Raw genomic sequence first — 21,820 nt, 5'->3', positions numbered from 1 at the left:
AGGCACATACTCCTACACAGTACATTTTCTCTGTGTTGTGGTGCTCACCACGCAGAGAGCTGTACTTCTAAATGGTTTCTTGTGTAAGCTCTTTCATGCTTCTCGCCTTGGATCCTTCTTTTAGATTCCAAGCCAAGAGGTCAGGAAACGCTTGGTACTTCAGCTTCTTTTTCTGTATATGTTTCTATGTGATTCTCCATGCATCCAGGGAATACATTCTTTCTCCCTCTTCTCTTTCTCTTCTCTCTCTCACACACACAATCATCCTTCTTCCCTATACATAGCTTTTGGCTCAGAATATTCCAGAGTTTTTTGTGTATGGAAAAATGACAACTTGATAATATGGGAGGATCTTACTATTTCCTTTCCCATCTTTCCCCAGAATATTCTACTTGTTGTGCTATCTTTGTATCCAACATTTACACAAGGGTAGGAGGAGCAGGGGGAGAAGGAGGCTTCTTCCTGCGTTTTTACATATACTTTGAAAAATTATTGCGCTGATGGAATCAGCAAGCTTTCAGGACTTTTAGGTTTGGCCAAGCTGTTAATGCATTTATTGCTTTTGGCATCAGGTGACTGGAGTGGTTAGTTGCTTGAATTTCTCTTTCCTCCCCACCATCTCTTTCCCCCCTCTTTTTTTAAAAAAAGATCACTGTGTTTTCCTCCCCTTTGCAATTCCTTTTCCTTGCTAATAGCACAGAGTGACAGCCACTGATTAGAGAAGCCTTGAAAAGGCCACTAAGAACCTGGCAGTCAGAGGCATCACATCAAAACCAAGACAGACGCTGGCTCTCAAGATCCTTTCCCCATATGGTGGGCTGTTACCCTCCCTGCGCTTTCCAGATAAAATTCACCTTTCTCTTTTCACTCTCTGACCTTGAGATTCCAGTAAAAAGCTTGAGAAATAATTTGCCACCTTAACATCTCTGTCCAGCCTTTCTGTTCAGATGCAGCTTGTTTTAGAAAGAATCAATACAGTGGTACAGTTCTGAAAGAAGTGTATATTTAAACAGGCACTGCAGGAATTGTCTGTGGCCTAGTTCTCACCTGAGGGGTCATAAATCTGTGTCTGAGATGTACTGCTTTGGACAGATGATTGGTTCAATTCCAATGACTGAGCCCTTCCTCTCTTCCACAGGTGCTTTTTCTCTATATAGAAACAGCCAGCCCTTTCTACAAATGGGCTTGCCATCCACAGATTGGAGCATATGCAGATGATCCTGCTCCATTCTCCCCAATGGCAGTGCATGCACATGGCCGTGCCACCATTGAAACAATGGAACTCAAGGTCCTGCGGTTTTTGGCATCCTCGAGGGGGCAGGGTCCAGAACAGAATCCCCACAGATATGAAGGCTGACTGTACTAGCCTGCCAGATGGAAGGCTAGGACTGGGAAACTTTCTCCAGAAATCTACATTCATCTTCATGGTCTATGTGACTGTTATAAATGGGATTATCTGCACCTGTGCAGTACATTTAGAACCTTGTAGAGCTAAGTGATTGCTTATTGGTGTTGTTAACCCATCCCTACCACCATATGTATATAATTAGCTCAGGGGCGTGCCTTCCTTGGTTCTTTTTTCTTGTGACAAATACTTTGGAACTTCTATTTTTCTTCTTACTATGGAGCAATCATTGAATTTTTAGCACTTTGTGTGTTTCATCTCTTCAGCAGTTTCCACATAGCTCACATCAGCCTCCAGAGAGACTTATGAGTCCTTCAAATGTTTCCCTTCATGCAGAGGCAAAATTCCAGATTCAGATGGTAACTCTTGGTGTCTCTTCTGCTTTGGAATTGAGCAGTGTATTTGATCCTCCTACACACACACATATACAAGTAACAGCATGCAAGTGGTACAGTCTAGGGAAGGCAGTTAAAATAGAATCAAAGTGCTATAATTATATAGTGTGAAAGGGGCCATTTTCACTATGCAAAAGCTGTCATGAATATCAGCATTAAACACCAAACGTTATTACACTTCCTAAAATGGACATTAAGATAGTATTTTGCATGTAGAATTGAAGTCAGCACTGTAGCCTAGGCTTCATTAGGCTAGTTACCCTGGCATGACAATCTAGTAGATAAGAAAATGAAATCACAGACTTTCCAATGGGAACCTAATGAGTTTCTGTCTTCTCACCACTCAGCCTGGCCACAAAGGCAGCATCTGTGTATGGAGTTTTGCTATAAACAATTTTCTTCTCCATTTGCTTTTACTGTTTTTACTCTCCTCCTCTGATACTCCCCCACACCTGATCAGCTGCTGTGTTGGCTTTGCTTTTCCTTTAGTGAATGGAGCTCACACATTCTCTCTTCCTGTCTTCCAATCTTCCTCTCATCATTCACTTGCTTGTTTGCTCACTCATGTGAAATCTCATGCAGTCCTTCCTGCAGATCCTTCCTCATAATTCACTCCCTCGCTTATGCAGAGATGAGCGTACATACATTGTAGATTGCTGCACAAGAGACTTAACCTTAAACCACACACATCTCTTGCTAGTTTGCTGCACCAAGGCAGGGATGGCTTGGATTCAGTGCAGAACTGGCCTTCCTTTATTGAAGACAGTCTGCAGTCAAATTTGGGCTTTGGCCCATGCATTGTGTGGACAGGGTGACCTGAGGATGGAGGAAAACAGGTGTAAATGGTCCGTGTAGACATGCCCTAAGTAAGCCAATTTTGTGGCAACTGGGAGTCCTTGTTCTCATTCTGATTGATCCCTTGAAGTCTTTGCAAATGGCACCACTGTCAATGACCATTAATAGGCCTATAAGCATCCTGAGAACTTTGAGATTTAGAGATGACACAAAATTCTGAACCAAGTTTCAGTCTCAAGGTTCTTTATGAATCTAATATTATAAACATACACTAGAGTAAAAATGTAATTCTGCTCCTTTTCTTTCCTGTATTTTCTTCTGAGGTTTTCTTGTAGAAGAGACCTTAAAAAATTGTCCCCCCAGTTCACCCGAACGTAAAATCTGTATTTGGATTTGCACCACCTGGTTATACTTAGTTTCCTATTTTAAAACAGTTTTTCAAAATGGATTCAGACATTACACTGCTAAAAACAATTTTCACTCTAGGTATTGAATGTCATACTGGGTTTGTAGTAATAACTGATAGATATCTTGAATAATCTTCAATACAGACTGAGATTACAAAACTCTGCCAATCACTGGGTTTAACCTTAAACATAGATGATTTGAATTCACATTAGCAGTGTGAGGAAGCCAAGAAAATGGAAGGGTGCTGTTTGCAGAAAAGATGAGAGGGTTACTTCTGCTGTTAGCTTTTCCTGCTACTTGCTTGAGATACTAAATCAAGGTGAAGTTTATTTTAAAAAAATCCAAGAAGTAGGGGGTTCTAACTGTTCATTCCTGCTGGGATTTTCCTATTATAAATCTGCTGTCAGAAATGAGTGTTTTACTTGTGGCTTAATTTTGCACAGGCCCAAACACCTTGGCTCAACACATTTTGCCAGAGACCGTCTTGACTGTCTTAATGCAGCAGGGTCCTCATTAGCTGTGACTCGGGAAAAAGGAAAAAAACACACACTTATTCTTTTGTCACTGCCCATTGCTTCATTAGTTATCCAATGGAAACTGAAAGAAGACATAAATCCCAAGGTGGCAAACCTTTGAGTAGCATTGCTCACATGAATTAGCCATCTTGAAGCAAAGCATAGTTAACATTTTCAGTGAAACCTTACTCTGTAAATGCAGCATACAATATCTAATTGTATCTATAGCTGCTAATATTTTGGACACAAAATGACTGCTTTGGTTATTTCCCCATCACTTCTATATCCTACTGTCACACAGAGTTTAAATGTATTACATTCTTGCACTGCAGCAATCAGAATCTCTAGCTAGTTTGCCCATTGGTTATACTGGCTGGGGGATATTGAGGGCTGCAGTTTAAAAAAACCCTCTTTTCCAGTCTTTTCTATCCTATTATGCTTGAACTGTACAGATATGTTTAACAAAGCACAGGACTCAGCCATAGCATTAGATAATAATTATCTTATTGGATGAACAATTTCATTTGAATATTATGCTGGTCCATGACGGTGATAAATATTTATCTATCTGTCATTTGAACATGTATTATGCATTGAGTCTCCCTTACCCAAAATGCTTGGGGCCGGAAATTTTTCGGATTTCAGTCTTTTTGTTTTTGGATTTTTGAACATCTGTATTTGCAAATACATACATAAAGAGATATCTTGGAGATGGGACACAAGTCTAAACACAAAATTAACTTATGTTTCGTATACTCCTTATACACACAGAGGTAATTTTATAGAATATTTTAAATGATTTTGTGCATGAAACAAAGTTTGTGAACTTTAAACCAAACCAGGCAAGTCTAGGCAATATATGCAAATATATTACTCTGCATAGCAAATATAAGATGTAGGATGTACAGCTAGCTGTAGCTATGTAGATTTTCTTGACACAGGTTTGTAAAGGACAGAGACTATGCTGCCTGTCTGGATAAAAAACAGTACTGTGGAGTAAGCATGAGCATATCAGTTTTGCTTGCTTCAAGTATAAGCATAATGAATGTGTGACAAAAGGGGGGCTAGATAGTGTCACTGGTTTTATTCCCGTACACCACTCATTGTGTCCCTGTGATATTCATTCCTTCAGACTGACAGCAGCAAATGCACACATCTATGTATTTTAAACATACCTACTGGTATGATAAGTGCACATTTGGAATTACTGGGATTCGCCCAGGATTTCCTCTACATATGCAACTCCTAATTGTTCAGTTCCTGTTCACATTTATTCTTTATGAGTGTGTCTTTTTACAAATCTAGGTCTTTTATACACTATAATGTCAGTGGCCATATTGGGTAGATGTGACTGGCTGGTGCAGTGACTGTGTGTGTTGTGTAAACTCCTCCGAAGAACTTCCTCTACTTGGTTTGATAAGAAATCTGTTTGATCTGTCATTGCACACATTATCCTCTCAAAGGCCTAGCCCCAGAGGCAGATGAAAGGCCCTCTCTCTATTTCAACTGCCACTGCCCATCCCTTGGAGGGAGAGTAGTATCTGCTGGATCAGATCCTGTTCTCTATTACCAGTCCTTTCTCATTTTGTGTCATGTATTTTTAGATTGTAAGCCTGAGGGCAAGAAACTTCCTAGTTAACAATTTGTAAACTGCTCTGAGAGCCTTTGGGGTTGAAGAGCGCAGTATAAATATTCTAAATAAATAAATGAAATAAGTGATATTCTCTGTTCTGTCATCTTAACAGTCTGATGCAGGTGACACAATATTGGCTGTTTATAAGTATGTATGGGCATATCCCTTTGACCAGGCTCCAGGACGAGGGAGTTTTCTAACTGTAGGGCTGTCACCTCTTGGGTGATATCCTGGTACAGGTTGATCTAACATGGCACACACTATAAGATAAAAGCAGTTTACCCTATAAGGATTTTAATTACTAGCTTCCCCCTAAAGACAGCTGTTAGTTCCAGCAAAAGGAAACATATGGAATCTATGGGATATATTTATTTAATAAGTGTTGAGTTATTAAAGTCCCATTGATTCAGTGATTTTAGATTCATTTATTCTAGTCTGGATTAACAATTAGATTTAGGCTGTATTATATGTTTGATTTTAAGATGTGAGAATAAAGGGACAGGGAAAACCAGCTGCCTCATTTTGTATCTGTGAATGTGATCTGCTCATTTCTGATAGCATATTAAACTATGGTTTATTATTACTATTGCTAAGAAATCACACGATGATTTGAGCTTCCAGTGTATAACAGGGAAACCATGATTTATTACTGCTTATCTGCTTTCATATTCTGTTTATTTAGCACTTGCCTTTATAAGTTGAGTTCTGTGTGGTCTAGCAACTCTTCAGGAGGGGACAGCCACAACTATAATTTGCCAGCAGTTTGTAAATTCAGGTGTAATCACAAATTCTAGCGCAAATAACAGTTTTAAAATAAGGTGTAAACCACCATTGAATTAAAAAAAATCTGGATTTACAAACTGTAATGTAATATGTAGGGATATGTAATATGTGGTTCCTCATTGCATCTTCCTTCTGTCTTTAAGTCAATACTTGTTCCACAGTTACACATTTCTAAATCTGATATAATTTGAGCCGAAACTTCAACCTTTTCCCAGGAACAATACATGGAACATGGGGTTCTGGTGGTAAAGGTTTTGAGCATGTGTAGAGTGTCTTTTCCTTATGGCTCTATGGCTGTGAGGAGCTCACAGACACATTCAAGTGGAAGTTTCCTGGGCAGAGGTCATGTCGTCTAAACAGAGTTTTGGCACCTCTTGGTTTAGAGATCAAATATTAGATTCTCCCTGAGCTTGTATAATGGCTTTGTAGCACATGAATATCTGCTTTTGACCACTAGCATTTTGTGAAGCAGCTTGGAAGCATTTCTTTTGGAACTGACTCATAGAGAAAGCATGATGATCGTGAAGTCACGCAACAAAACAGCAAGCGCAGTGCAAAAAGAGTTTGAGTGATTTTTAAAAAAATGCTTTGGCAATGAATAGAGTGTTTCTGTAGCTTGAGGAAATACAGGCACAGCTTCTGTTTGAATCATGTATATAAATGAGTATCTCTGGGGTGGAAATAGTGAGCACAGTTTTTAAAAAAATATCAGTTCAGTAAAATGCTTTGTATTCAGTAAATATTACTGTTCAAAACCATAGTCTCTAAATTGAGTATCAGTGTTGAAGCCAATGGCAGAGAAGAGCAACTTTGGAGATGTCCACTGTGAGAAAGCATTTTGTAAACAACCAAGCATGTTTTTAAGTACACAGTCAAGAAATGGGGAGGGGTATATATTCCCAAAGAGAAATGGTACATCTCTACCAAACTGTGAACCTTGCAAAATGGAGTAAAAATATGGCAGCAGGGTTGGGTGGTAATTTTGTTCAATTCTGGAGTATGAATCTATTTGGAAATTGTGTTTCCTTCAAATAATGACAATCATTTTAGGGCAGATTTATCAGACCTCCAGATATCCTGTCAATTTCCTGGAAAGTTGCCCATGCTGACTGGGGCTGATAGGAGCTATAGTTCTAAATATAAGGGAACACCAGGCTGTATGGAGCTGAGTTAAGGTATTAGTCATGTTCATTTGGATGTTTCTGGGAAGACACATCCACCACATGGTTTTGAAAAGATTTCAGTGTGATGCCTTTCTATGAATATGCTATATTTTTGAACAACAAGAGTTAATGATGTTCAGACACTGATCCATCATTTGACTTTTTCTCAAATGACAGGAAGAAATAGAACTGGATATCATCAACATGCCTTGCCCCAGTCCCCTAATTATCTTTCCCACAGGTACCATGACTGAGGGGATCAAAAGCCACTGAGGTCCAAGAGAATCAATACATATGTGTGCCTTGTTTCTTTATCAATGAATATCGTTCAACAGAGACATCAATTATAGATGTGAGCCCAAGGAGAAGATTTTTTTAAAAAGTGTCAAGTCCTTCAAATAAACATTAACTACATCCTGGGATCACCTAGTCAGTCCCCTCTGATTAGATGTCACAAGTCATAATGGACATGGGCTGAACATACTACTGAAAAGCTGAACCTTTACAAAGACCTTTACCATTCCTTACATCAGGCCGCAACCTGATTCATCAATGCCCTGAGTGCCTCTGCAAGATCAGTCACAAGAACAGCAAGTCCTTCACAAATGCTGACATTGCTGTCTCATGGTAGACAAGATCATGTACTCTCACTCTGAGAGTCATGCTACTTGCACTCAAAGCTTCGTCCTGTTTACTTCATTTTCCACAGCTCCCAGGGGGCTGGATAGGCTTTACCTCCCAGGAAAGGTCCCTTGAGACTGTTGTATCCATGCCCTGATCATCTTTACACATGGTGACAGGATCTTGACTGGTGTTTCAACTATGTCAGCCAGAAATTAACATTTGGGAACCTCTTAGGTTCAATTAGCTTCTGGGGATGGGTCATCTTAATCATAGTCATGCAGCTTGATTTTTGGATGCCAATGGGAAAAGAACCATCATGTGTAGAAGTTTTCAGGAAATTGTGAAAAATTCTGGAAATGCAAGAGAATGTCTGTGGATAAGAAACTTCAAAGGGATTTTGAATAATACTGTACTACTACAACTACTCATTAAGAGATTTACCATACCTGCCACCCATTCATTTCACTCCTTACCCATTCAGTTACTTGTGAGATACTGGGATTCCAGTTTACTATTTGTGAATGGCCACTGTAGAGTTCATCTTCATAAGATCTTATACCAGTGAGTTTGACTCTGGAATCTTTTCATGGATTACATGGTCCCATTTTCCTTTTATACATATGAATTTTAGACACTGGATATCCAAGGAATTCAGCAGAGACACCTTTGTGTCAGTTCATTTGGTGATTTGCTCCAGAAAGAAAAGCCTTCGCAGAAGGGGGGGGGGATCAGTGTTGTGAATTTTCTCCATCATTAAAATAAAGGTGTTTGCTCTTGTCTTTATTCTTGAGTAGTCATAATGGCTTTGCAGATTATTGGGTTGCAAATTACCTGACGTTAGGCTAAAATCAGCTTGATAAGTTTGGTCCTTGTTTAAGCCACACTTGATGTCAGAGGGAGTTAACTGCAACCCCAATATAAGTACAATGGGCCCTTGGGATCCACTGGCTCCTGTAGATATCAAAATTAGTGAATGCTCAAGTTCCAGTACACATAATGGCATGGCAAAAGGGTGTCCCTTATATAAAATGATGAACTCAAGTTTTGCTTTTTGGATTTTGTTGTTTTTGGGATATTTTCAAACCATAGATGGTTGAATCCGTGGATGCAAAATCTGTGAACATGGAGAGTTGACTGTATTTCTTTTAATGGAGGTTAAAAACTTCATCCAAATGTCTTTAGGAGACTCATTACAATTTTTTTCTAGAAAACTTTAGAACCTATGAATATTTTAAACAGAAAGGTACATGACCAAAGGATGTTGAATTTTGAGATTCTCACTGCAACCAAGAAGAATGTGCTTGGGCAAAGGAAATTAAGATTAAAAAAAATGAAAAGAGACAGATGCTTTTCATAAGAAACACTGGGAACTCTGAATTTTTAATTAGTAGGAAAATCATTATATTGAAAGATTACTGACTGTAATAGTTGAAGCAGTACAACAGTGTGCAGCCAGGACTGTAGTGAAGATGACTTAGCCAGCTTCAAGGCCCTGTGAGATGCCAGAAGAAAAATCATAAACAAAACATTAAGAGGCATTTCCTTGCCATTTGGCTGCAATACTCCATCATTTGTCACAAGATGGAAAAATAAGACCTGCCTTTCTGGGGCAGCGGCTGAATGCAATGAAAACAACACTGACTGCAAACACAAAATCAGTGCTCAAAAGTGAAGCTAAAAAACCAGAAGATGGAAATGAGAAATATTACACCAGGGGGCCTGCAGAAATAGCACATACACAAGCCAGAAATAGCACATATGGTAACTTTTAGAGAGTCTAAGGGAGAGTGACATTAAGCAAAATTCACAACATTTTCTTAACGAGATAAAATGTATTTAACTTTTGTTGTTGCTTTGTGCCTCAAGTCTTTTTCAACTTTTGGCAACTTTCTATGGCAACCCTAACATGGAGTTTTCATGCACGGTTTGTTCAGAAAGGGTTTGCCTTGACCTTCCTCTAAGGATGAGAGAGTGTGACTTGTCAAAGTCACTCAGTGGGTTTTCATGGTTGAGGGTATTTGAACCCTAGCCTCCCCAGTTATAGTCCAGCGCTCAACCCACTATGCCATAGAGGTTCCCGTATTTCTGTTAGCCCTCTCAAAAGCAAGTGTCAATTCATCTTACAATTCTCAGTTGTTTTTTTCTCAATTTATTGGAGCCTGTTGGTAGCCACATGGATTTGTACACAGCTACTTTCCACAGCCTGAGTTCGTAAGAGGAAAGATGTAAAGTTTGTTTCTGCATATTACTACACCACTGTTGTAATAAGTAAGTTATTAATACGAGGGTCATTTACAATTATGCAGAATTAAAACATGGTACTGTCAGCCTAATGCAGCATGGCTCTTGCTACATAAAACCATACACAGGAATTATGTTCTCTTAACTAGCATCAGAGGTGTAAATCCATGGAAGTGTAAATCTCATACTCCAGAGAGCAATGCAGGCCCTAGATGTTGAATGGGTACGGTATATATCAACAACGGGTGTGGGGTCTGCTTTACATAAATTTTAGATGAATATTTAGCTGTTTTCTAAACTGGTTGAACAGCAAGAACCTTAGCTGTATTAGAAACTAAAACCACATGTCCCAGTGGAAATATCCACATACCCTCCCATGTGTTAGCATCACTGTAACCCATGGAATATACATCTCCAGGAGAAACAAAACTATTTTCAATGAACTCATAAGATGGTTATGATTCTTATAATTAAGGTTCTTTTTTCTTGACCTGAGATGTTCTTGTTTTCCCTCCTGTAGTATTCATTACATTCACAACAGTGTATTTAGCGCTGAAATGATACTTACTTTGGGTGTTTGGCTGGTGGAACACTGTTAAGGTTGGCATATAATTAAGGTAACTGTAAATTTTAAATAATACGTGGGTTTGTCATGGTTTAACAACTAATATTATATTGTTGTAGAAACATGGAAAATATGAATGACAGAGGCATGTACCAAAGCATCACTGTACATGCAGCAGGGCATCTTAATTGACTGGTAACTCCTCAACCCTCACATGTTGTTCATGCTTCTTCACATGTCATATTATTACTTATTATTACCATTGTATTTAATTATATCCTGCCTTTTCTTTTGGGACTCAAGGTAGGTTACAAGTAATATTTAAAATGATAAGATAACAGCATTCATTTATAATGCCCTTTCCACTAAAGGGTGGAACATCAAATATATACAATTGAAAACAAGAACAATAAAACATAACACTATAAATATACATCTAAATATCTATCTTGGTTGTTCTTCTCTGGACATAATTCCATCATGTTGATACACTTCTTGAACTGCAGTGCCTAGAACTAGACACAGTATTCCAGCTGAGGTCTGAACAAAGCAAAATAAAGTGGGGCTCTTGACATTTAAAATGTCCCAGTTTCTCTCTCCTCCTCCCATTTTTTCCCTTTGGCTTTTGTTTGCTTCAGTCTGTTTCAAAGTCTACAACATCAAAACATACAACATTTAAAATATAATTAGGCTACATATAGAATTAAAAGCAATGCAAAAATATTCCCATCTTTTAAAAAAGCAGTACACCAATTGCAGACTATGTAGCTCTTACTAAAAGCCATTTCCCCATTGAGCAGGTAGTTCCCAAAGGTGAGTGGAAATGCTGAAGGCACCACGAAGAGCAGCAGAAACTCTAGGAAGGGCATTTCAAAGCATGGGAGCAACCACTAAGAAGATCTTTTTTGGTGTTCTCACCAAATGTACCTGTGAGAAGGTGGTGGGACAAAGACAAGGGCTGCGCCTGAAAAATCTCAAGATACAAGCAACTTCATATGGGGGAACATAGGCGGGTTACAGACCGCTGCTTTGCGGCGGTCTGCTGCCGCCGCCGTTTACTCTGTGCGGGAGCTGCAGCAGCCACACCGCGCGGCTCCCGCACGGACCGAAAAAGAAGCTCCAAAATGGAGCTTCTTTAAGCGGCGCCTCTATGACGTCACGAGGCGCCAGGGGCGGACTCGCGACGTCATAGACGCCGCGACACGTGCGGACGCACAGCGTCCGATACGTAAATATGACGACGGCCGTGTGGAACGGTCGCCACCATATTGTACGTACAGAACACGTACTAGGGTTACGGGGGTGCGGAAGCACTGCCCCTTCCTAACCTTAGTACGTATTCATTACATACTAAATGGCGGTGTGTAACCCGCCATAGTCCTTCAGATGACGTGGACCTGAGCTGCTCATTTATATGAATGTCATGGAACCTGTGGGTATAACACTAATGTATATACAGTCAGCATCAAGCATAAATTTGTTTGGGCCAGGCACAAACTTCTAATATGGATCATACATAAAACCCTTGGTCCATTTTGGCCTGTAACATGGCACCCATACCCCATTGCTGAGATATGACTGTTCTTGATTATGTTATTTGTTCCTTCCACCCACTGCAAATAGCCTAAAATACCCTGTTGGTTTTTCATGTTTGTTCAGAAGAAAAGCTGAGAGAAACAAGGGTGGGTTACAGACCGCTCATTTGGGGCGGCCCGCACCCACCCCTTTCCCCGCTGTATCGGGGTCTCAGCTGCCAGACCGGCAGCCTCCAAGGTGCCGATCCGCTGCTTTGCAGGCCGCGGGGAAGTGGCAAAAGGCCGCTTCCCCGCAGCCTGGAAAGGGGTGTCCTTGGGGCTTGAAGCCCCAAGGACACCCGGCGATGGCGGGGAGGAGGAGAAAGGGGCCGCTTGGCCCCTTTCTCCTCTGCGTCACTGGGTGCAGCCATGTAAAGGCTGTGCCCAGCGACGCAAACCCCAGAAGGAGCTCCATTTCAGAGCTCCTTCTTGGACTGCTGAAAGGGCGCTCTAGGCGCCCTTGCGCGGCGCAAAGACATCACGTCCGTGCTGCCTCATTTGGAGGCGGAGCGGACGTGACTTCGTAATGGCGGTGGCCGTGTGGAACAGCCGCCGCCATTTTGTACGGACTGGTTCCGTATTAGGGTTAGGGGCGTCAGAAAGTGACGCCCCTTTCTAACCCTAATACGGACCCAGTCCGTATTTTCAGGCCCGTCATTAACGGGCCTAAGGAACTCTGGGGATTGTACTTGAGATAATATGTGACATTGAGAGGCACATTTCTTTCCAACTTTCTAACTGTGTTTTGTGCTTAAACTACAAGTCTTACAGTTTGCTGTGCAGTTATTCTTTCTTCACACTTGTAAGATTGCCAAAATGAAAATTGGAGATGACCCCTCTACCTGTAAAGGTTGTGTGGAAGAGGGAATTTCAGCAGCTTCTGGCTGACATACAACCAGGTAACAAGCAACACCTGTTGAAATTTTCTCTTCTCTACAACCACTAAAGGTTCAGAACCTTCTCTTTTTTTCACTCTTGTAACCCTAATTCCTGAAGAACCATCACTTCTCAAAATTATGTTCATTCTATTCTAGGTTTCACAATTTTCCACTCTGAAGCCAAGATTTAAGTAAACATCCACTTGAATAGATACTGGGAAATATTCCTGCACAAATAATATGTGCAACCATAGCATACTAAAATGGATGATGAAGGCCTGTTACAGACTGCCAAAATAAAGCTGCTTCGGGTCTCTTTGGAGGTATGCTATTTAAATGATGCATGGGTCCTAAGAGTCCGGAGGTCGCGCCAAAGCCACACTCCATTCCTAAGCACTGGAGTGCAGCTTTGGTGCAGCTTCCGGATTCTTAGGGTGCATGCATCATTTAAACAGCATACCTCCAAAGAGACCCGAAGCAGCTTTATTTTGGCAGTCTGTAACAGGCCCATGACACTGAAATAGGTTTAAAAAATGCTATACCTTGGTTCAGTCATTAGTCAAAATAAGAGATTGTAGTCAAGAAATCAGAAGAAGAAGGCTGAGACTTAGAAAGGCAGATATGAAGGAACTTGAGGAGATCCTCAGATTTAATGATACATAATTAATACCCAAGTTGTGACAATCAATGCCATCGCATTTCCCATTTCTATGTATGGTTGTGAAAGCTGGACAGTGAAGAAAGCTGATTGTAAGAAAATCAACTAATTTGAAATGTGGTGCTGGAGAAGAGTTCAACAATTACGGTGGACTGCTAAATAGACCAATAAATAGATCCTAGAACAAATCAAGCCTGGCCTCTCCCTAGAAGCCAAAATGACTAAACCATTGTAATTTGGACATATAGGCGTGTTACAAACCACCATAAGGGACGTCCTCAGGACATCCTAGGTTTAAAAAGAAGTGTCACTTCTTGACGCCCCCAAGCCTAATACGTCCCGAGGATGTACAAGATGGTGGTGCCCCATCTACATGGGGGCCGCCATGATGGCATCACGAACGCGCCACTGTTGCGCCACGCGAGGGCGCTTAGTGTGCCCTTTCTTCGGAGCAGGAAGGAGCTCCGAAACGGAGCTCCTTCCTGGTCTTGCCTTGCTGGGCTCAGCCTTTAGATGGTTGTGCCCAGTGACGCAAGGGAGAAAGGGGCCAAGCGGCCCCTTTCTCTCCCTCCCCGCCGCCGCGGGGTGTCCTTGGGGCTTGAAGCCCCAAGGACACTTCTTTCCAGGCCTCGGGGAAGGGGCCTTTTGCCGCTTCCCCGCAGCCTGGAAAGTGGCGGATCGGGGCCTCAGCGGCTGCCGCTCTGGCCACTGAGGCCCTGCTTTTCGGCGGTCTGTTACGTGCCATAATAAGATGGCATGACTCACTGGAAAATACAATAATCCTCATTAAAATAGAAGGCAGTAGAACAAAGGGAAGACCACATTTCAGATGGATTGATTCAAGCAAGCAAGCCACAGCTGTGACTTTGCAAAACCTGAACACAGTTGTTGATTTTGGGGTCTCTTGGAGATCTTTCATTCATTGGGTCACCATAATTTAAAGCTGATGACATAACAAAAACAAAATGGGATTTTAAACTGGGCTGGGATTTCCCTAGATCCCAAGAAAAGCTACCTACTATCTCCTCTCCTCAGGCCTGCCACCATGCTTAGGCAATACAGTTGCTTTTTAATTTCTGGTACCAGGTTAAATGAAATGCAGAAACAGGAGTGCTTATGTCATCAGAAAGTGTTTGTGTGTAAATCCCAAATTGCTATAATGAATTGCCCTGAAATAAGTCAATGCTTCTGAAAGTTGGTGGTGATTTGGAAATTTATATAGGAAGAAAAATTCCATCATTGAGAGATGAAACCTAGGTTATAAATCCAGCCCTTTGAAGCACAAGTGAGACAGGTCACTTACAAGGATGTCTGGTGTGTAGTTTAAATAGAAGCATTGTTCTGGCCACTAGGGACCCTCCTCATTTTGAACAGAAACATATTAAATATTGCTTAAAACCAATTGATTAATAGTATATGCAGATAGGGGAGACTCATAGCAATGACTAAAAATCCAGTTATAAAAGGTCGTCTATTACCAATGTGCAAAATCATGATTCATTTATGAGAGTAAATCCTCATGGAATAGCCTCAGCAGAAACAGAAGTGGTTTCTGTACTGAAGACTTTTTAGAAATGTAAAAAAAATAAAAAAAATAAAAAAATAGAATGATACAGATGGTTCCAGTATGGTCATCTTGAATAAGTGGCAAAAACTTCCAAGTAAGTACTAAACTTAGACTTGAAAATAACTTTGGAATTTTTCCCCTGAGCAAGGCATCTTTGTGTACAAACCAGAGTGGAAAAGTTACTTTTTGGATGACAATTCCTAGATTCCAGTGGTCATACTTCGGCTGGAGAGTTTTGGCAGTTGTATTTCAACAAAGTATTTTTTCCAAGCTCTAATACAAACTGCACGTCAAAATAGATCCTTATATTCCCCTGCCAAAGCAATGCCCCTGAAATGTCACGTTGTAATATTCCAGCATTATGGAAGAAATCAAAGTCCCTGGACACTATAATCACAGACTTCTAGGTTCCATTTACTGTATTTGGCAGCAGAACAATTAGTTCTAAATAGAAACCACAAAAAGCCTGCTGTCATTCCCACTGATCAAGATGAGCCACCTTCATGGACCTGACACTTCAAGAAATTTGCCTGTCTGTGGAGAGCATTGATGGAAATGCTGGCCCTCTGTTGCAGTGTACAAACATGGCTACAGTCAGTGATGTATAAATCAAACATAATCCCATTGAGTGTGTACCAGCAGATCAGATCATCTGTTCTGCTAGAGTGCTTTTGTTGGATTCCCCCGCCCACACTGATGGATCTTAGATGGAAAATAATATGCAAAAAATGCCTTTTCTACAAGGCATGGTAATACAGTCATTTTGCATATGCAAAAATGTGTTCCTTTTCTCTTTTTTGTCTGCAAATCTTTCATCATTCACTATCACTTTCAGTTGTTAATACAGTATCTTCCACAGGAATATCTGCAAATCTCTCAATATATTTCAAGGGCAGGGCATCCTTTTCATCTAGCCACAGATTCCATGAAGACAAGGTAATCCAGCATCATGAGGCTGCTGCCTGTTCTGAAGAGGAAAAATCTGGTACCAGAAGATTCCATCACCGTGAAAATTATCTATCTGTCTACCTATCTATTTATCACTTCATATTCTGGGTCCCTCACTGCTGTACATTGCTTTAAAGCAGCAAACTGTTTTCAGTCCAAAGCAAAACTTGAGAAGGCCTCTTGAGTTTGACTACAGCTGCCATATGTTTTTTTTTTAAAGTAATACTTGGAAAAGTGTTAAAATATATAATTTCTAATGCCCCCAATTTGGCAAGAACAGGCCTGATTAATCCTCAGTCACCAGCTGGTACTTTTGGTTGGTCTTTAATATAAGTGTTGTTCAAATGTAGATTTTGGGTTTCTTCTTCTTCTTCTCTAGGGCAGTATGACCAATATCTTTAAAAAAATCTGATTGTTGCAGCTACTGTTGGCACATATGCAGTGGTAGATAGGGAAGGTTTGTGGGAGGTGTGTTTGCCCAACACTGGTAACATATATGCAACAGTACCATATTAATCTTCTTCTTATCCTCCCTTCTCCCCCTCATTTATATCCTATCTTCCCCCCTCTTAGGACTCAAATACACCTAAAATATCCAATAAGTTAATGTCAAAGAGCTCTATCATTCTACAGTGTTATAGCACTATTATCACACTTTAACTGTTATGGCAACATTCAGTGGAATTTTAAGGTTGATAGCAAGACCTCTCTGAGAATTCAAAATGTCCCTCCCCAAATTGCAAGTCACAGGATGCCACATGATGTTGCCATGGCCATTAAAGTGGAGTGATAGCTCCATATTGAGCCACTGTGGCATTTGAGCATTGTGCTATGGCTCTGGAAACCAGGATTTGAATTCTCTCTTGGTCATATAAACCCACTTGGGTGACCTTGGGCAAGTCACCCTCTATCAGCCTCAGAGGATAGCAATGGTAAATCCACTCTGAAGAAACGTGGCAAGAAAACCCTATGATAGGTTTGTCTTAGGGTCACCTAAGTTGGAAATGACTTGAAATGACACATTTTAACAGTATAGTATGGCCTCATTCACACTACATAATAAACCAATTTTTGAGTTAAAGCGATGAGACAATTTAGCGCCGAATAGATGATGTTCACACTATTCAAACTGAGATCGAATCTGCCCATTTCAGTTTACTCAACTTCATGTTCACATTCATCAATAGGATTAAATCAAAGTGAAGTTGTATTACAGGGGTGATCATGCCACAGGGAACCAAATCCAGTCGATAGCACGCTCACACTTGCGCTGAATTGATTCATTTAAAAAGATGCAGGGAATGCTGTGGATTCGAAAGAAACAGTTTAGCTGGGTTTAGTGCTGCGCCTCCCTGGCAAACAGCACCAGAAATTCAGTGCAAGTATGAACAAGGGCCCTTTAAACCAGTTTACACCGGTTTGAAAACCAGTTTATTATGTAGTGTGAATGTGGCCTATGATAAGGTCTGAGATGTACTTAAAGAGCCAATTCTTTTTAAAATAATAATTTTTAAAAAATTAGAGTAGTACAATTAAAAGCAGTACTGCAATCTTTTAAAAGCCCTTTCTTTAGAAATATTCAATTTCCCAAAGGCTGTCAGAATAAAGAAGGCTTTGCCTGCCAACAGGAGGGCAAAACTCAATCATGTATCCAACTCTATGAATTAGAGCTCAGGGATGCATCAAGCATATAAACTAATTTGATACTGAACCTGTCTAGAGCAATACTAAGCATTTTTGAAATGTGCTTCAAGTTCAGATGGAGAGTCCCTCTTCCAACCCATCCCAATCTGTGACACATGCACGCATGCACGCGCATGGAGGATGTTCTGTCAGAGATCCTTTTTATCTTTTATCTTCATCTTTTACAGGTGCTTATAATTGGCTGCATTGATTTCTGAGGCTCTGTCTTAAGTTTGAATGTTCTTCTTCCTCATCATGGGTCTGCAGTTTGGCTTAGATGTTCAAATGCTGTGTACCTTAACACAAATATAGCAAAATATATAACAGGAAAGGGAATAACATATGAATCGGGTGAAAGGGGGGAAAGCAGTAGAGGAGAGATTTGCATAGGTTAAGAAAGGGCAGTAAAACATCTGTTAGAAGTAGCTGACATGTGTCAATTTTCAGTGCTCATTAAATTCGTATTAATGCCGAATGGCTCTTAAGCTCCAAATGTACCTCCTGGCAGATGTTTTCTCAAGTTGAGCAGTGGTGGGTTTTCAGAACTGTTGCTATGCCTGTTTACTTGCCAGTGGCATCTGACCTGAGGTCAGGATTCTATTTAACCCCTTCTTGTAGGTCAAAAGACAAATTAATCTGGTGAGAATTGAATTGGAAATGAGGTGTTTGAATAACAGGTGTCCCACTATTGGCATAGCTGCTAGGCTCAAACATGTATGCATTTCCCCCCTTTACTGCTCACAAACATGCCACTGGGGACAAAAAGTCAAATGTAAGACATTTGAGATGGAAAGTTGCTGCAGGGGATAGGAAGGAGCAGGTGATTCATTCGAGAATGTCTTGCAGATTTTGGAAAACTTACCTCTCTCATACTGCTGGGTTTGATGTATTCATGCCCAGGACTTCGGTAGATCAAAAGTTGACCATAATCCTCTTCAAAAAATGTTAGTGTTACATGTGTGTGTGTGCCTGTGTGCACCTTCAAGTGCGCCTGTTGACTTATTTCATAGGGCTTGCTTAGTCAAGGTATAATCAAAGGTGGCTTTGCCAGTTCCTTCCTCTGAAATATAGCCGACAGCACCTGGTATTTGTTTATGGTCTCCCATTCAAGTACTAACCAGAGATTACCTTGATTAGCTTCCAAGATCAGACAGGATCTGGTGGATTAGAGGATTTATATACAGTATATGCCTAGTTACATGAACAAATTGTTCCTAGGGTAGATCTACACTGGCCAGAATATGCCGGGCTGCTCCTGGAGATTCTGGTCCTGGAGCTGACCTGTATCCCTCCCATTACCTCTTCATTCTGGAGTGATGCCAGGCAGCTGTCTACACATGCATCCCACTGTGCCACCTGGTGCCACAAGTCACTCACTCTGAGGTTGAAAACGAGGCACCCAGTGTCAATCACATAGCTGGACACCTTGTTATGACACCAGAGGGAGTCACAGAGAGAATAGGCAAAGTGGTGAGGAAGCACAACCTTCAAATGGTTTACAAACCGACGAAGAAAATCCAGCAAATGCTTCGCTCAGTCAAGGACCAGAGAGACCCTCTCACAGCCACAGTAGTTTACTGAATACCATGCAGTTGCGGACAAGTCTACATAGGGACCACCAAACGCAGCGTGCAAACCAGAATCAAGGAACATGAGAGGCACTGCAGACTGGGCCAGCCAGAAAAATCAGTAGCAGAACATGCCACAAACCATCCTGGGCAGAAAATACTGTTTGAAAACACTGAAGTTCTGGACCATGCCAACCACTACCATGTCAGGATGCACAGGGAAGCCATTGAAATCCACAAACACCTGGACAATTTCAACAGGAAAGAGGAAACCCTTAAAGTGAACAAAATTTGGCTACCAGTCCCGAGGAATAGCAAAATAAAGACTCAGGAAATGCAAATGGGAAACCATTCAGCGTCAGGGACTTTCCCAGCAGATAATGATCACCAATTAGCAGACATTAATCCTCGTTTGCATTAGCCTGCCAGCCTGAGGCCAGCCATCAACACAGAACAATTCACATGCAAATCACTCCTGCATTCCCAGGCTCACACAGTATATATACACCCAATTTTTCCAGGCAAAGCATTCTCTGAAGATGCCAGCCACAGATGCTGGCGAAACGTCAGAAAGAAGCTCTGCCAGAACATGGCCACATAGCCCGAAAAACCCACAAAAAACTATGGATGCCGGCCATGAAAGCCTTCGACTTTACAAAAAAAGAATACAGGGTGGTAAATATAAATATACCACCAAATAAAAATAAACCTCTCCCAGAGACTATCAATTCCAACTTCCACCCTAGATAAATTTATCAATTTATAAACAACTGTATATATATTTTTTCTTTTCCTCCCTTGTCAATAAATAATCCTGGATCCTCAGTTTTCATAATATAATGTATCAAAGGTCCTGTAGCATGTATCTCCAATATTTATGCTGAACCCCTGGTGGTCTTGGAATATAAGATGTGATGTGTACAAAATCAGTGAATGTCCACCATATTTTAATAAACATGCCTGTTCTAGTTTCCTTGCATGAATCTGCTTTCTTGTAAACAAAGGTCCAAAGATCTCTGAGTAAAAATAGGCATATGAATTGTCTGTAAAATCAAGCTGTGTAGATTAATGGTTTTAGGAAAGGCTGCCACAGAGTGCATCAGATTTTTGTGTTACATCATTTAATTTATAAACATACCAGCAGTTCTTCCAAGTGGCTTTTTGTTGCTTTTATTGACATCTCGTCAGATTTTGATTTAACTAACAGGAATCGTCTGCAGATATTCACACTGATAAGAGATTGCTGATCCTGATTCAGGAATTTTATACAAATACAATGGTGGGGGGTACAGGTTAGCAAAAATTAAAGACTAATGGTGGAAATTTGTCCAATAAAGTAGTTGAACAAGGTTTCTTGTTGGCACCTCTGCTGTTTAATCCTTATATTAATAATAATGTAACTTAGTTGTATTGTCCAGACCATTTTGCCACAAGAATAGGTAACTGTAAAATTGCAGTCCTAATATATACTGATGTGGTGCTGCTATTAATGAATAAAATTGGGCTAAAGAGAAGTCTGGATAAATTTTATGATTTCTTTCAAACACAACATTTTAATCAGATTAAATTGATGTTTTAATGACATACATACTCCCAGGTATAACTGGAGTTTAGATGGAAATAAGATAGAACAAGCTTACTTCTTCAAATATTTGGGTGTATATTTTGATAAGAAATGTTCTTGAAATGATTCAGTTACAGATTATTAAAATACCAGCACAGAACAAAGCCCGAGCTGTTATTTATTTATTTATCAATCATTTTACAAGTGGCAGGTTGGTAATTCCAGAACCATGTTTCTTGGGGAAGTATTCACTTAAATCCTATATGGTGTTGGGTTCTGGGAGACAAGACATAACTTGGAAAAAAATGGAGTTTTCCCAAAATAAGCTTCTGGGGTACTGACTGGCATTACCTTCTGGGACCCCAGCCTTTTCCCTCAGGGCAGAGACACGTGTGGCATTAGTAAAAGCTAGGGCACAGAAGTCAGCCCTACAACAGGTTGAGATGTTTTGGATTTTGGATTTTTCTTTTTAGATTTTGGAATATTTGCATAAACATAATGAGATGTCTTGGAGATGGGACCCAGGTCTAAACATGAAATTCATTTATGATTCGTGTACACCTTATGCATAGGGATGCAGTGGCTTAGTGGTTAAGATGCCAAGTCTGACTGTCATGAGGTTGGAAGGTTGGCCATTCAAAACTCAAGTGCTGCAGGTGGAGTGAGCTCCTGTCACTGGTCCCAGCGTCTGCCAACCTAGTAGTTTGAAAGCATGCAAATGCAAGTAGATAAACAGGTACCACTTCAGTGGGAAGGTAACAGCATTCTGTGCAGTCATGCTGGCCACATGAGCACCAGAGCCGTCTTTGGACAATGCTGGCTCTTCGGCTTAGTAACGGAGCCCTACAGTTGG

General features: G+C 40.7%; 1 protein-coding gene across 3 annotated transcripts in view; it reads left to right on the top strand.

Moving 5' to 3' along the window:
• Positions 1 to 21,820, top strand: part of DYNC1I1 (dynein cytoplasmic 1 intermediate chain 1) — a 246,234-nt gene that overhangs the window by 93,974 nt on the left and 130,440 nt on the right. The window lies entirely within an intron of this gene.

The sequence above is a fragment of the Sceloporus occidentalis genome, unplaced genomic scaffold (genome assembly GCF_023333645.1).
Source record: "Sceloporus occidentalis isolate IW3139 unplaced genomic scaffold, rSceOcc1.0.p SCAF_7, whole genome shotgun sequence".
NCBI lineage: Eukaryota > Metazoa > Chordata > Lepidosauria > Squamata > Phrynosomatidae > Sceloporus > Sceloporus occidentalis.
The sequence above is the reverse complement of the archived record's forward strand: the minus strand, read 5'-3'. Positions and strand labels throughout refer to the sequence as shown.